This window comes from Dermacentor andersoni, chromosome 6 (assembly GCF_023375885.2).
Source record: "Dermacentor andersoni chromosome 6, qqDerAnde1_hic_scaffold, whole genome shotgun sequence".
Taxonomy (NCBI): domain Eukaryota; kingdom Metazoa; phylum Arthropoda; class Arachnida; order Ixodida; family Ixodidae; genus Dermacentor; species Dermacentor andersoni.
In genome coordinates this window covers 125909911-125927147 of record NC_092819.1, presented here as the reverse complement: position 1 = coordinate 125927147, position 17237 = coordinate 125909911, and the positions used below count along the sequence as shown (strand labels likewise).

General features: G+C 47.5%; 1 non-coding gene across 1 annotated transcript; it reads right to left on the bottom strand.

Annotated features, from left to right (window-relative positions):
- Nucleotides 1-2145: 2145 nt before the first annotated feature.
- On the bottom strand, nucleotides 2146-2219 carry TRNAT-AGU (transfer RNA threonine (anticodon AGU)). Its single transcript has one exon. It is a non-coding gene; the product is annotated as a tRNA-Thr (tRNA).
- Between the last annotated feature and the right edge of the window lie 15018 nt (nucleotides 2220-17237).

The following is a 17237-nucleotide window of genomic DNA, read 5'->3' as shown; positions in this document are numbered from 1 at the left end:
CAACAACTTAATAATCACCCCCCCCCCATGGTTGCTTAGTGGCTATGGTGTTGGGCTGCTAAGCACGAGGTCGTGGAATCGAATCCCGGCCACGGCGGCCGCATTTCCATGGTGGTGAAATGCGTAAACACCCGTGTACTTAAATTTAGGTTCACGTTAAAGAACCGCAGGTGGTCGAAATTTCCTGGGTCTCCCACTACGGCGTGCCTCATAATCAGAAAGGGCTTCTGGCACGTAAAACCCCATAATTAAAAAAAAACTAATAGCAATATACGATAGCACAAGGTTTCTTGGCGTAGCTTTACACAGGCGCCTGAAACTCTATCTTCATTCGCAATCGCTTGTCCGTAAACTTTCTTTTGGAATACGCGCCGTAATGAAGACACGCTCATATTTTGAGCTGCATTCTCCATTCCCTTTATCACGCAAACATTTGCAGCCATTCATCTTATTGCCTATGGGCCTGGGGCAGGAAACAATTCACATACCTCCGCCTACTTCAACGCCTGCAAAATCAGGCGCTTCATCTCACGACTTTCAGCCATTTCTTATCCAATACAATGCCAGTTTACTGCACTCTATACATTCATCCTCTTCATCAGCTCTCTAAATTTAAGTTATCTATTGTGATATATGTCATTTCGCAATACTGCATATATATATCGCTTTGTCGTTGAATTTTTTTGTAAATCCTAACATTACTAGGTTCTCTAAACTACATAATGGCCTTTTACTTCAACTACACACGAACAATGGTAACATCACTACCAAATTTGCGGGAACCGAACTGTGGGATTATGTCCTACATAAAATTAAATCATCACGCACGGAGCATGTATTCAAGAACCAAGCTAAAAAATATTGATGCAACAACTCTCTATATCCTAACAATTGAATTTTGTGACTGCAATAACGATAATAATTGACGCCTTATATTATATTTTTATATTACCCCTGTGTCATTGTACTTTTAACGGACATTGCTTGTTTATTGCAGAAGTTTCTTTGCCATTTTGTCTTACTAAACAGCTTTGCAGTTTGTTGTTTTTAGCACTCTATTTTTCCAAATGAATGTAAGGTTAACGTAACCCCTGCTCGGTGTACATCTCGTTCTTTTTTTCATTTGACTCATGTATGGGAGTCTCCCTGACAGTTTTAACCTTGCTCCTCCCTGTGTAGTACTTATTTTGTATGCGAAAATGTCATCGTTGATGAATAAACTTCAAACTTGAAGTCGTTTCTGCATCGTCAAAAAGCACCTGAAGTAATGTGTGAGGAGCCGCTGGAAAATAATACTGAAAACCATACGAGTGCCATGCTGCGAAATACGTTCCTCAGAGGGTGCAGCCATAAAGAAAATGGTTTTGCACACTGAGTATGCCGAAAGTGGTGCGAAGCTAATCAGGGGTGGCAACGGCGCTACACCTCGGCACACGGCGCCCCGCGGTCGGAGCCCGCATCTTCATCGACGGCGGTCTTGTGCAGGCTCGGGGAAACAATTGACGACAGCCAGTACACTCGGAAAGCTTTCATTACGCTTACCAGTAACAATTAGACCAAACGTTTTAGCTAACGGTAACATCACCGAGGGTTTCCTCGAAGAGAATACGATGTTAGGTGAATGGAGGCTTCCGACTGACAAGCTGGAGTAATTGTGGCCGCGGCGACTGCCACAGCCGAAACATGGCTGGCCAGGCACTGACCAGGGAAAGCTGGAGCGGTGGGGCAGCCTTTCACACCCACCTCTTGGTGGGTACCAAAGATGTCGGGCATTTCTACGGGAATTCGTGCGAGTCGACCGGTGGCGCCGATAGCGCTCGCCCGCCCGTGCGTAACCCGCGTGGAGGAGGTTTCCGCCTTTCCACCAACTTGCTTAGCTAGCCGCCCGACGTTCGCCGCGCGCGCGGGCGCCGTGGAACATCGATTTGCACAGTCAAAAGCCTGTACAAGATAAAACATTGTACCTTCCAGTGGCTGTAAACGTGGTGCAAACCTTCTTGTGAGTCACCATTGAAACCCTCTCTCTGATGCCAAAACCGAAGTGATATATTTACGTCACCATACAAATTCGAACGCCCCATTATTCACGACCATGTTATCAGCGGAGAAAAAAACACGCCGTCTATCTGAACAAAAAGTAGGTCCAGGCACCGGTGAGATTCGAACTCACGATCTCCTGTTTACTAGACAGGCGCTTTAACCAACTAAGCCACGGCGCCTGCGCTGTTTCGAATTTGAATCCCGGATCACAAGACCACCGATATCCGACGACCTAGTTTCAGTGGCGCGCATGTGCTTGCGTAACCCACCCGATCACTCAGTATGAGCATCACGTATAAGTATACGGAGCGCTTTGCAAACCTGTTTTACGCATATGATATCCTGTCTTCCTGCACTTACGCCAGCTGCATGTCTATGGGCTCCGCGCAGCCGGCCAGCATTCGCTACGACTTCTCCATTCACCCTCGCCAAACTGATGTCGCATACCCGGCGTACGTTTCGTGGAATTGTCTGTGAACTGCGCTCGTCAAGGCAATACCTCCTGTCTACACAGTGGGGCTCCACAAAAGCCGCCCACTTGACCATCATCTCGCGATCTGTGGTGTGCCCTTGCTGTTGAGGGGGCCCCGTTTCCTGTCAGCCATTAATAGTGGCTCGCATAAATGCATCTGCCTCTGACACACTGCTTGTGACAGCTTTTACACATGAGATGAAAATATTCATTCCATGCCCGAGGTTGACAAGCATCACTGGGGATGTTCTGTAGAGCAATAAAGACTGTTACGTTTCGCCTACGACGCGCGGTATAGCCGGCGCGGATGCAACGGACGCCGGGGCTTCATTCAAAGCGCGGACATTTTGGCCCGTTCAACGCTGCCGTAACGCCTCCTGCCAAGCGCGTCCAGGCATGTTTCAATGCCACGTGTATTCGTGTGTGCGCGTGTGTGTGTGTGCATGTTGGTCTTGTCAAAGCGCGGCAGCCGGGGAGAGGAGCTCCCCAACTGTGAAGCGAGGAGGTCTGACCGGCGCCGGCCCGGCGGATGCGTCACTACACTCGTCTCAACGTGTCTCTCAGCCTGTCCGTGCCCCGCATCACGTGCGCCTCTGACGAGGCGTTCCTTCTTCCCCTCGACTCCGAGAGTATAAAAGCAGCTGCCCCCGGACGCCAAGGGAGAGCCTCCGATTTCTTCCGTTGAGTTACGTGCTCTCCCGTCTCTCCACTTCGGTCGACCTGACCGGCCGCTCTTTTGCGATGCTAGAATAAACAAGTTGTTCGGTTAGCAGTCGACTCATGCTTTGCCAGGACCTTCGGATGCTTCCAGTTGTGCCCCAGGCCGCCAGGCCAACGCTACCCTTGGGGCTTGCGACCCATTTGCAACAACGGGTGTCAGCGCTGAGATTCCAACAACTGTCTGCCAGCGGTGAGATCACGACAACGGAGGCCAGCAGCGAAGATATGCGGTTGACTGTATGCTGAGCAGCACAACGACCATCCGGGAGCAGTGCAACGAGTCCTGTGTGATGACTGGTTGCCTGCAGCGGAACGACTGCGCTGAATTCTTGGCTGCGAGGTTTGGTGAGTGCGGGACCTTCTTCTTCTGAGTTTTGCCAGGCTTTTGTTAGTGTCAGAAACAGAGCTGGTAATTGTGGTTGTCGTTGCTGCCGGGTTATTTTGCGGCAAGACAATAGTAGGCAGTAGAGAAAGCAGCATTCAGAGCAGCCATGGATTGGAAGTCGTTGCGCAAACCAACATTGCTGGAGCTTGCAAGAGAGTTCGGTCTGGATGTCTCAGACAAACTCAGAAAAGCAGAACTGCTAAGGGCTATTCTTGAGTTAGAAGCTGAGGATGACGAGCTGTCGAAATGCCTTGAGACCATTGAGGAGAGGGAGACGGCAAAAAGACAGGAACTTAAAGAGCAAAAAGAGAAAGACGAGCGCGAACGTAAAGAACAAAAAGAGAAATAAAAAGAAGAGCGCGACCGTCAACACGCTTTGGAAATGAAGCGTCTCGAGGTAGAGATGGAATACGCTCGTAATGAAAGTCAGGCACACGGTGCAGGAGAACGAGTATCGTTCAAAATGACTGACCTGATGCGGCCGTTTAAGCTTGGTGAGGACATTGGTTTGTTCCTGGTTAACTTTGAGCGAACGCGCGAGAAGCAGGGGTTCTCTCGGGAAACGTGGCCACAGCGCTTGCTCACTTTGTTACCCGGCAAGGCGGCCGACGTAGTAGCTCGCTTGAAAAGAGAGGAGGCAGAGGATTTCGACCAAGTGAAATCGAGTCTGCTAAAAAAGTACAGGCTGTCAGCGGAGGCGTTCCGTCGGAAGTTTCGGGAAAATGAGAAAGGCAGAAGTGAGTTATATACAGAGTTTGCCTACAGGCTTATGTCAAACATGCAGGAGTGGCTCAAAGAAGAGAAAGCGTTTGGTGACCACGAGAAAGTTCTGCAGTGTTTCGGGCTGGAACAGTTTTATAGTCGGTTACCTGAGAACGTGCGGCACTGGGTCTTGGATAGGCCAGACGTTAGTACGGTGGCTGGAGCCGCTGAGCTAGCCGAGGAGTTTGTGACGCGTCGGGCTCGCGGAGCTAAGGACGGTCAAAAGGGTGAATTTGGCTCCAAGTTTGAGAGGCCGAAGTTCACGCCCATGAGAGCAAAGGGGGACACACGTAGTGCGGATGCGAGTGAAAGCAGTCCGACCGAACGTAAGGAGACGGCGGCAGCCGAAGCCGAACGCAGAAAGCGGTTCGAGACGAGGCAAGCGCGCGTTTGTTATACGTGCCAGAAGCCGGGTCACTTTTCGGCGCAGTGTCCAGAAACAAAAACAAAAGTCGTGTTTTTGTCATTATGCAGCACTGACGAGAACATGAAGCTTCTCGAGCCTTACATGCGAGACCTCCTCGTGAACGGGAAAGAGTGCTGAGTGCTTCGCGATTCCGCAGCTGCAATGGATGTAGTTCACCCCTCTTACGTAGAACCCGATATGTTCACGGGCGAGTGCGCATGGATCAAGCAAGCCGTGGAAGCTCATAGCGTGTGTCTGCCCGTAGCAAAAGTGCTCATTGAAGGACCTTTCGGAGCACTTGAGACGGAGGCGGCAGTGTCATCTATGCTGCTCCCCCAGTACCCGTACCTATTTTCGAACAGGTCCGATCACCTCCTGCGCGAGAAGGGCTTTTGTTTGGTGAGGCTAGCGTTCAGGCCTTAACCAGATCGAAGGTTCGGGAGCTCGCTGCAAAGGTGGTAGTTGCGGGGCCGACGTTGTCGAACAATGAGAAAGGATCAGAGGCGCAGCAAGCTGATATTCAGAGCACGTCCGAACTGAATAAAATTGAGCCTGTAGCGTTGAAGGCACCAGATACTGGAGAGGAAATGCCCGACACGGGAAAGTTAGAAGAGCTATCTGCAGATTTGCTCATCGCGCCTACGTCAGACGGACTTAATAGGTTGCTAAAAGTCAGCCGGGCGGCTTTGATGGCCGAGCAAAAGAAGGATGGCAGCCTAGAAAACATACGCTGCAATGTCAAGGAAGGTATCGCCAAGAAAAATGCTCGTTTTGTGGAAAGAGGTGGGGTCCTGTACCGGAAGTATCTAGACCGCAGAGGAGTGGAGTTCGATCAGCTGATCGTGCCTCAGTGCTACCGTCAGGATCTGTTGCGCTTGTCGCATGGGGGTTCGTGGTCCGGACACCTAGGAGTTAAGAAAACTAAGGACCGTCTCTTGCAAGAGTACTATTGGCCAGGGTGTTTTCGGGACGCAGACCACTTTGTGAAGACATGCGACACCTGTCAGCGGGTGGGCAAACCAGGGGACAAATCGAGGGCGCCGTTGAAGTTGGTACCTATCATTACGGAGCCTTTTAGACGGCTCGTTATTGATACAGTGGGACCTCTGCCGGTAACAGCCACGGGGTACAGACACATTTTGACTGTGATCTGCCCAGCGACAAAGTTCCCTGAAGCAGTGCCGCTTAAAGAACTCAGCTCAGTTAAGATAGTCAGTGCACTACTGTCCATATTTGCGCGAGTTGGTTTTCTTGCGGAAATCCAGACAGATCAGGGCACAGAGTTTACTAGCGCTTTGACGACAGCCTTTCTCGAAAGGTGCGGGGTAAAGCTGTTACACAGCTCAGTGTACCACCCACAGTCGAATTCCGTTGAGAAGCTCCACTCCGTCATGAAGCGCGTGGTGAGAGAATTGTGGTTTGAGCAAACTGACTGGGAGCTGTGTCTGCCTGGGGTGAAGTTTGCATTGAGGACCGCGCCTCATGCGGCTACGGGGTTTTCGCCAGCTGAGCTAGTGTACGGTCGCTCGCTGCGATCTCCGCTTCGCATGCTTCGAGACGGATCGCTGCCCTCTCCAATGGCTGCAGACCATCTCTTCCACAAATGGCCGCCTCCTGCGCTGGAGCCTCGCTTTGCAACAACATTCCTTTGAGGTGCGTTACAAAAAGGGGAGTCTCAACGGTAACGCCGATGGCTTAAGTCGAAGCCCCTAACGTAAGAATCAGCCTCAAAGTTATTTGTTACTGATGTTTTTCTTCCTGAGGCAGGATTTTTAACATATTCCTTTTGTTTAGTGTTTCAAAGTGATGACGTGCTTTCTAGTGCAATTTTCCAATTTGTGGACGCGTTCTGAGTGCTGCTAGACTACTGTAAGGAACTAGGCAGTAGTATAAAAGGGGAAAGAGCCTGGCAGGGCTTAGTGAGGGTTGTGTCGTGCTTGCTGACTGAGCGGTTGAGTTTCGGCGTAGTTCTAACGCTTGCTGGGAACGAGAGAAAAATGGCAACTCTCCCGAAGTCACTTTGCAGTGTCCTGTGTGAACCTGAACATCAGAACGAGGCCTTCTCGGTGCGCTGCGCTCAAGAAACGCCGAGGGACGACAGACTTCGGTTTTGAGCATCATCGAGCGACATCCCTCCGGACAGCGGATGCAGTCCCCTGACCATCGGGATCTCCTTCCCCCGGGGGGGGGCGGTCTGTTACGTTTCGCCTACGACGCGCGGTATAGCCGGCGCGGATGCAACGGACGCCGGGGCTTCATTCAAAGCGGCGGACATTTTGGCCCGTTCAACGCTGCCGTAACGCCTCCAGCCAAGCGCGTCCAGGCATGTTTCAATGCCACGTGTATTCGTGTGTGCGTGTGTGTGTGTGTGCATGTTGGTCTTGTCAAAGCGCGGCAGCCGGGGAGAGGAGCTCCCCAACTGTGAAGCGAGGAGGTCTGACCGGCGCCGGCCCGCCGGCCCGGCGGACTACACTCGTCTCAACGTGTCTCTCAGCCTGTCCGTGCCCCGCATCACGTGCGCCTCTGACGAGGCGTTCCTTCTTCCCCTCGACTCCGAGAGTATAAAAGCAGCTGCCCCCGGACGCCAAGGGAGAGGCTCCGATTTCTTCCGTTGAGTTACGTGCTCTCCCGTCTCTCCACTTCGGTCGACCTGACCGGCCGCTCTTTTGCGATGCTAGAATAAACAAGTTGTTCTGTTAGCAATCAACTCATGCTTTGCCAGGACCTTCGGATGCTTCCAGTTGTGCCCCAGGCCGCCAGGCCAACGCTACCCTTGGGGCTTGCGACCCATTTGCAACAACGGGTGTCAGCGCTGAGATTCCAACAATACGAATAAGAAACACGAAAGTAAGCAGATATCGTGAAGTAAACATGACGCAGTAACTCGGTCGTCTGAATGAACTATTCAAATATTATGATTGCAGCAAAATTGTCAATCAGAAAGCTGCAGGCCATCATAAAAAAATCCCGATCCAGCTTACTGCTTCGGGAATTGCCACATAACGTTCCGCATAAAAAAAAATTTAACAAGAGGCAAGCAAGGCCCGTAAGATACAAGAAAGTAGGCTAGTCGCGTGCCAGTTTTCGCTTGCTTCCCTGGCCTTCTTACAACCTTGGAAAAAACTTTCATGTAGCACTATAGAGCAACAGACAGATAGATCGGTAATTTTTTATAAAGGACTACAATTTTCTGATTGAGCATTCTGATGTGAATGTAATATTTAAGAAGTTAATATATGTTGATAATTATTATGTAATTGCACGAAATACAAAAAAAGATATAGTCGCACTTGCACCAAGCGAGCGCAAAAAACAGTACGTTGGTTGTGTCCAGCTATGTGGCATCCGCATATTTGTTTCAAATTTTGACGCAGTTTACAGGACACACCCTTTGAATATGTACATGGGTGTGTGTGTGATGTATTTATCCTTTCGAAGATATTCAATAAAACTTCAAAAGCGCAGGTGCACATAAGGGAAAGGCACACAAACATTTATTTGGACGTTCCGTCGGGGACCAACCTTCACCAAGAGAGATGGAAAGCACCCAGAGTTCAAGCTTGTGAACTCAAAAATGGAACAAATATAAAGGGACTCAAACGCATGCGTAAATACACGTCCTTACGAGAGCAACAAGCATAGTTTACGTAGCTTGCACGTAAGTGTATGCTCATTCATTCGCGAAAACAATAAAACGCTTGGAGCATACGTAATGGCAATGAATGCGAACACGAGTACATACAGTCCCGCCTAAATAAACAAAAGAGAGGCAAGAAAAACATAGAAAACACAAGGGCGGCAGCTTGTGGAATGCCAGGAGGAAGGGGTCACACGCTGGCATTGGAGGGGTGGCAGGCGCCAGGAAGATGATTTCTTTTTTACTATTTAATGCAAGTAGATTTACTTGTTTTTCTTTTTCTAGGTCAAATGCAGAGATGCACTTCGACCTCTCTTTTATTGTTCTTTTTAATCGCCGTGGTGGCTCAGTGGATATGGTGTTGGGCTGCTGGGCACGCGGTCGCGGGATCGACTCGCGGCCACGGCAGCCACATTTTCATGGGGGTGAAAACAACCGTGTACTTATATTTAAGTGCATGTTAAAGAACCCCAGGTGGTCGAAATTTACGGAGTCTCCACTACGGCGTGCCTCATAATCAGAAAGTGGTTTCGGCACGTTAAACTCCATAATATATATGTTGTTTCTTTTATTTCCAGATTTGCACCTCCAATTTTGACTTCCCACGCGACGTAGATATCTGGTGGGCCTTTCTTCGCTGGATCCGTGAGGCGTGCCTGTAAAATATATCGTTTTTGACGAGAGATGAGGAGAACTGAATTAATTATTCGATCGCGTTGTGTAATATATAATACAGATGTTAGGGCACGCACATCTTTGATTTTTTTTCGGTAATGGTCCGGTAAGTGAACGGAAATAAAAGAACAGATCAATATAAACATGCTTCTAACTAGCGTGTTTTTTATTCCCAAATGTCGTCCAAACAGAAGGAGCGTGTCGACTTGCTGCAAGTCTCTTGTTATATCTCATTTTGGAAGCGTCATTGTCATGGAAATAAACCGCTTCCACGCATAGTAATCTCGTGAGTTCCCACAAGCAATAATTAACAAAATTCTGGGTACTTACGTGCCAAAATTGCGAGCTGTGTTATGAGGCACGGCGTAGTGGGCGACTCCGGATTATGTTTGACAACCTGGTGTTGCTTGACGTCCAGACAATGCACGTTACACGAGCGTTTTCGCGATTTGGCCGCATTAAAATGCGACCGCCGCGGGCGGGATTTGATGCCACGCCTTAGTGCTTAGTTACCCGCACAACGCCACAGCCATAAAGCCATGACGGGGGGCAATTCCACAAGCAGAAACAGCAGACGAAAAATAATGTAAAAAATAAAAACCTGTGTTTGGCGTACATTTGTCCTGAAAACAAAGCAATGTAATTGTATAAGTGAAAACGATATAATCACCGAGCCAAATATTACAGGCGGATTTACTGCGCTACCTATGCATACATGAACTTGCAGTCGTGACCATAAGTTTAGGAACCATGGCACTATAAAAAAAGTTTAACTTCTTCCAGCGCAGCCATACTACCTCTAAGTGTCTCACTGCATTGCATTGGTCAAACAAGGGCGCTTATAGGCTGTTTTGTTTTATATTAGTTGGCATCCCTAGGCTGGCAAATCAAAAGAAGGTAACGGCAGTGGTCTCCAGAATTTTGCTGGCGACTGTATGTTCCATTGTTGCCGCCGGTGCTTGTGCAGGTTCCAAACTGCACTATAACGCTCGCGCCATACTTAGAATTCACTTATGAGCGATCCAACTTCCTTTCAAAGCGGCGGCTATGTTAAATAAGGTTATGGTGCAGCTAAACGCATCACGCATGATAGAAACAACGTTGATGATGTAGACTCGGAGAAACCAATCGTCGGCTAATAGTGAACATGCTGCTGGGCAAGGTTATGAATTAAATTGAACAATAGAACGTAAGTCTTGTCCTGTAGAGGACGTCATAAATGATCCTCCCTGGCTAGAAAAAAAAAACGACAAAAAGAAAGCAGGGATAATTTCCGGCATAGCTGCATTTCTTAAGCAGCTGAATTATAAATTTCATTGATTAAATTTCAAGCGCACACTGTAAAACCTTATCTGCAGAAAATGATTTTGAGAATTCTAAGAAATCTTTAATTAAGGCTGTACTACCCCATATTCATTTACCTTCGTCTGTGAATCTCCTGTGGATCATCCACTGGGGAAGCCGTGGATTTTCTGCCCTGGACAACGTGGTGAATGTGAGCTGATTGAAAACTTTGACGAGGTATCTTGATATTTCTCTCGACAAGAACAATGACAGCGCGAAATACTGGTTGAGCCAAAGCGAAGAAACGAAGAAAACAATAATGGGCTTTTACGCGCCAAAACAACGGTCTGATTATGAGGCACGCCGTAGGGGGGGACTCCAGAATAATTTGGACCAGCTGTGGTTTTTAACGTGCACCCAAAAATAAGTACACAGGTGTTTTCGCATTTCGCCCCGAACGATATGTGGCCGCTTTGGCAGAATTTGATCCCGCGACCTCGTGCTTTCCAGCCCAACACCTTAAAAAAAAATAAACCAATAGAAAGATAGTTAGTTACTTGTCTATTTTTTTTTTACAAGGGCGACAGTTCGCAATGTATTTTTTATCACCGAGTTATAATACGTCACGTAAATGTTGTATTGTTCCAGAGCAAACGTGCAAAGGTTGCAAAGGGGCTTCGTGGTTTTCATCTGGGGTTCAACATGGGAAAGCTGTTACCGAACAAATTTCTTCAGGAGAGTGAGAGACCGGGGTGTGGGCTTGGCACATCTTTTGTTCTACAGCTGGTAAACGGATTTTTCTTGCTTATTTTGCGATGTACAGTGCACAGCAATTGAAACGCGATACTTAGACAACATGGTGGCTGGCGCTTCTTGCGCTACCGGTGAACGCTGGGTGATCGCTGAGGAGGCCCAATGCAGTTACGATGCATCCGAAAGATTATTGCAGTCACGTGACACAAAAATGCACAGTCTCAGTGTCACCAGTGCCCCCCAGTGAGGCAGGAAAGTGTCAGCCGCCATGTTGTCCAAGTATCGCGTGTCAATCGCTGACCGCTGTACGTGAACCTTTTATGCGCACTGCGTGCCAGCTCAGGTTGAGTACCGCATTGCCGGCACACGTTACAACAGAAAGCATGGCCGGAACGCTTCGTGGATATTTTAAGGTAGCGGTCGATAGTGTGAGCTTTCTAGCTGTTCGTTTTTCAAGTGATGGTCCTTGTGAAATGAAAAATAAAACACTGTGTAAAGATATCTGTGGCATGGTTTTACCAATGCCACTATATAGAGCCTCGTACAGTGATTGTTGGCTTTATTCGTAAGTAACAACATTTACAGATGTTTGTATTGCCCCAGAACTCTTGTCTAATGTCTTCGTGCCTTCAAGGTGTTAATAAATGAAATACACGGTGGAGGGCCAAGACATTATGCTCTTAAATTGGCAAAACGCATGTAGGTGCAACGTAGAGTAAAAATTCTTTTTTAAGCTGTCTTACCTAATGTATTGTTTATAATATGTACTTCGTTATTTAACGTAACTGTATAAAACACAAGATCAGTATATCTTTTAGAAGCATGCCTTGCTAGGTTTTGTTTCCCGCAATGAAGATGCAGAAGTATGCCTCCGGTATATGTCACTGCTGGTTTCTAAGTCAATCATGTGTACTCCCACTGGAGATGCTATTTACATAACGTACACTGCAGAGTCAACACAACCGGCTTCAGTCCGCATGACTCATGGCCATAGAAAGCTCTGGTAGATCTTTTGAAGGGCTCTCGAGAAGAAAAAAAGACCGCACGAGTCTACTGTTCTTTGGTTTATTCCGAGTAACGTGAGATAACTTCAGCCTCAACTGAATTTAAATAAACGCATTTGATTGTCATATATTGCGCAAGAAATAATATTTTGTGTCAATTTAATCATATACGATATTATTGGGTACGGTATTTATGCTGCGTACCTAATTTTGTATTTTGCATCTAGTGAACTTGATATGCTTCGTTCTTTCCAAGATAAAACTGTTATTTGTACTCGAGCTCGCAATATTTATTGTGTTTAGTTCCGCCTACTCCACTAAATTTCTCATTCAGTTAATAACAGTATTATATTTCACTGCAAAATTTTACTTAAATTTAACATACTGAAACAAATTCATGTTTGTCTTGTGCATCTTGTGTGTGTCCGACGGCAGTTGGCCTAAACTCAAATATTACAATCATGCTTGTTACCAACTGAAAGGCATATTTTGCTATTGCTTGCCTAGAAATTAGTGTACACGATACTTAACACATTTTTATGCAATCCTACCTTGTTTCGTTCCTTTCGTGAGAGATATATATAATGTGAAGTGTCTATCTAAATTTTTTCGTAGCGAGGCTAATTCCCCAACGGTACATGCATTTAAACCGCAATATCCCTTTATTTCGCGTAGGTATATCTGTTTCTTCTTCATCGTTATATAGTATGCTGTATAAATTATATAATAGAAAACAGAGTTTTGGAGAACTCCCTAAAGACGGAGTACTTATATGTACAGAGATACCTTTCTTTTTTTGAAAAAAATACTCATTTTCAAAGCTAACTTCAATTCCCTTTTGCAGCGAAACTATTAAGAAGAATCACGCAAGGTTGCTTGTGTTGCTAAGGCCGGCGTGCCATGACGAGGTCCATATCAAATGTCAGTGCAAAGCAACGTGCATCAGCGCCAAGAAATTAAGTTGCTTTGGAATATAATTGTTCATAAATAAAAATAAAACATTCTAGCGTATACTTCATTCTAAGAGACCACCCACCACTTCTTTTTGTACTTTTTTTATTCACCAACCCGCCACTTTTTCTTCCTGCCACCGTCTTTCAGCGGCTATACGTTGCAGGTTATCTACGAGTTATCAAACCTCCGGTGGGAAAAGTTGACGGTGTCACGGTGCAGCACATTCCGCGTGGAAAACGTTACGATAAAAACAGCTAGCCATGACCTTGCTCGAACGGAGCAGCTGCTCCTGCGTACTTCAGCAAACACTTGCCATCGCTAGCCCAGAAAACGGCTGCTTCGCGATCTCTTATCAAGCAGGACGCTGGAGTTGACTAGACACACACTCATGACGGAGAGCGGAGAACCATATGCATATCACTAGAAGAAAAACCACTACTTAAACTTTTTGATTTAACTAATGAAGTTATTTCACTTACTAAAGTTATTTCACTCACTCACGCAAGCAAACAAAAGTGACGTCAGACGCCTCCCGGAGCGATACTGGATCCGCTCTCCTGCAGAGTTACGAGGATGGCTGGACCAGTGGTTTACGCGTCGAGAGCTCTGACAGATACAGAGCAACGGCATTATCAGATAGAAAAGGAGGCTTTTGCCCTAGTATTTGGCTGTTAGGAGTTATTCCTCTACGTTTATGGTCGTTCGCTGCTGCATGAAAGCGACCACAATCCTCTCATTCATATTTTCAAGCAAGCTATTGCCGATATGCAGCCCAGGGTGCAACGTTTTTTAAAGAATTCTGAAGTACGGCTACAACCTGCTGTTTGTTCCCAGAGAACAGATGCAGCTGGCGGACATGCTGTCCAGATCACCGGGCACTGGTGACGTCACTGCGGTGGACACCGGCGACGCCGAAGTTCATGCCGTCAGCGTCGTGACAGCACTCGTGAGTGAAAAGACGATGGCCCGTCCAGCACGGGAGACCGCGACGGATCCATACCTCAAGGTTGTCCCGCAGCAGAATACGGAAGAAAAGCCCGTCACAGGCCAGCTGAGACCAGTGGCTTCTGAGATTTCGGTAATTGACCGAATATTATTCAACGGGACAAAGGTTGTAGTTCTCGCAAGCATGCAGCCAGAAATTTTAACACGTGTGCATGACGGTCATCTCGGTACAGCTAAATGCAAATCAAGAGCAAGACAGCTGGTATACTGGTGAGGTCTCGATGGTGATATCGAAACTCTGATGTGAAAGTGGGCAATTTGTAAAAACCATGCATATGGCCTGCCGTCAGAACGACTAAGGATGCGTCCAACCCCGACTCTCGCATAGCTCCCCATGGGAGTCGATATATTCCAGTATGCAATTCCAGACTGCTAGTGCCAGCATGGCCAAAGTTCTATTATGCCCAGACGGCAGACGATAAGCTCCTACGGCGAAACCCCGAACACTTGCTGAGAATGAAAGTGTACTTCCACTGCGAGACATCGGAGGATGAATCGAGTGACAACTTCGATGATGATGCAAGCACATCGTCTGAAGCACACCCGTCATCAACAAATGTACTACTGCCTGCGATAGCATTGACGCCACCGTTGCCAATATTAAGAAGATCCCAGAGGCAAGCTAGGCCACCCGCACGCTTGGGCTGCACGGAAAACTTTGAACAATTCAGCAAGTGACATGGATGGATGCAAAACTTTAATGAAGGTCCTGAGGTACGCGACTCATCGCGCTGCGGGCCGCTCCCACGTTGGGACAGTCAGGCCATGCCCGACCGCCGCATCATGGGCCCTCTGGACAGCCCATAGCTGCGCCCCGGCATCGGGGCTCTTGATAGCGGAGAGCCACTTGTCCTCATTGATTCGTTCTGTGCCTCGTAACGAGGGGCAACGCCAGAGCATATGGTCTAGGCTAGCGATGTCATTGCAGTGCCTGCAAGAACCAGTGGCATAGGTGTCGGGATAAAGCTTGTGGAATAAAGTTGGGCTGGGATACGAGCCTGTTTGCAATAATCTGATGGTCAATGCCTGCGCTCTATTTAACTTCTTGTGTGGAAGGGGAAAGTCTCTCCTGCCGAGATAAAAGTGTTGCGCAATTTCATTGTATGTGGTCGGTTGATCTTTGTTCTCCACCACTGCGCGCCGGCGTTGGAGTTCTCCATGGTCGCGGAAAGCGAGACCTCGCGCCTATGAGTGGGCCAGCTCGTTGAGGTTTGTGGGGCCTCCCATGATGGATCCCATGTGAGCGGGGAACCACGTGAGGGTGTGGGTGGCGATGCTTTTGCCGTCGAGGATGCGACAGGCTTCCTTGCACATAGCGCCAACGCTGAAGGCGCGGATGGCTGCCCTGGAGTCACTGAAGATATGGGCATGTTTGTCGTCCTGGAGCGCCAAGGCAATGGCCACTTGCCCGGCCGCACGCGACGACGTGCTTCGAACCGAAGCGGCGTTAACGGTCGAACCTCTGTGGTTGATCGACACTACCGTGAAATTGTTGCTGCTCCCATACTGGGCCGCGTCAACGAAGTAGCTGTCGCCAGGGAGTTCTGTCGCGCGGCGTAGGAGCGCCACCATCCTGGCCTTCCTTCTTTCTACGTTGCGCTGGGTCGTTGCCCGGCGTTTCCTTTCGTGATAACCTTCCCTCCCAACGGTACATTTCCTTTCACAGTAACCCTCTCGCCGAATGTGGCATTATATACGATGCAATAAACGATTGCTGGCATTCGTTCTCTCGACACGAACTGGTGTCCGCCACTGTGTCTGGCCACATCACTGATACATAGATTGCCAAAGTGACAGCGAGAATTTTTTCAAGTGAACTATTCATTGAGGAGGGGAAGTATCATATCTGCTTGTGCGCGCATTTATCTTTGCTTCCGAGCACAAACGTGCCCGGCGTTTCCTTTCGTGATAACCTTCCCTCCCAACGGTACATTTCCTTTCACACTAACTCTCTCGCCGAAAGTGCCATTATATACGATGCAATAAACGATTGCTGGCATTCGTTCTCTCAACGCGAACTGGTGTCCGTCACTGTGTGTGGCCACATCACTGATACATAGATTGCCAAATTTTATTGAATCGAATAACAGACCTTAATTTCTCAAAATATATAATAAGATGGTTTAATGAGTTCCTAACCGACCGAAAATTTTAGGTTCTCTCAAAGGATGTTCACCAAATAGACGTCGACAGTTGCGTTGGGTGCCACCAGAAGACGCCACGACGAGTTTTATTATTTACTATATTACTAAGCTCTATTCCTTGTTATAATGGCAGATACACATCTGTATATAGAGATGACATTGCGTTTTTGCGTCAGACAACGACATCCACTCTTTATGTAGTCGGTTGCAAACATCGCTGCAAGCCATAGAAACCTGGTCACAAAATATTTCCCTCTCCCTTAACGTCTTAAAACTTTCAATTGAAATTTTTCAATTAACGAATGCAATGCGTATAAATCACACCTACCGCCTGCAGAATATACCTCAGGCGGACTCAATAAAGTACCTGCGCATAATGTAGGACAACCGGGTTAATTGGCCCACACACTTTTAACATATAAATAAAAAAGGAGTGCGAGCGGTTGGATGCTAAGAACGCTTTGCAACAGTCCATCGGGGATATGGAGAGACTCTCTTGTGATGATTTATACAATGTACGTAGGGCCAATTTCGGAATTTGTATGTCTTCTATTTTCAGGTGTGTCAGCATAGAAATTACATCCCCTTGTTCTTCTGCAAGCGGAAGCTTCAAGCCTATGTCATTGTTTACCAAAGATCATTGCCAACAATGTATTATTACCGTCTCTCTTGTGCAGATTTCAGTTATTACCAATCGAAACGTTCCTAAATATGCATGAGTTCCCTATAAAAGTAAAAATCATTTTCATTTCTCAGCCTGCAATAATATTTTCAATCTTCCTGGCCTCGGTTCCACACTGCTGAGGACATCTTCGTTCAGGCACTTGTTAGTCCCTTAGCTGTACGATTATTCGAGATCCCTGTCACTGCCAGTGAGACATAACCTCCAGATTGCTCTTGACAATATATACCCAAACAAAGCAAAACACCTCTTTTACTAAACAATAAATGGGCTGTTACAGAATCACTTTTTGGAGCTAAAAATAAACGCTGTCG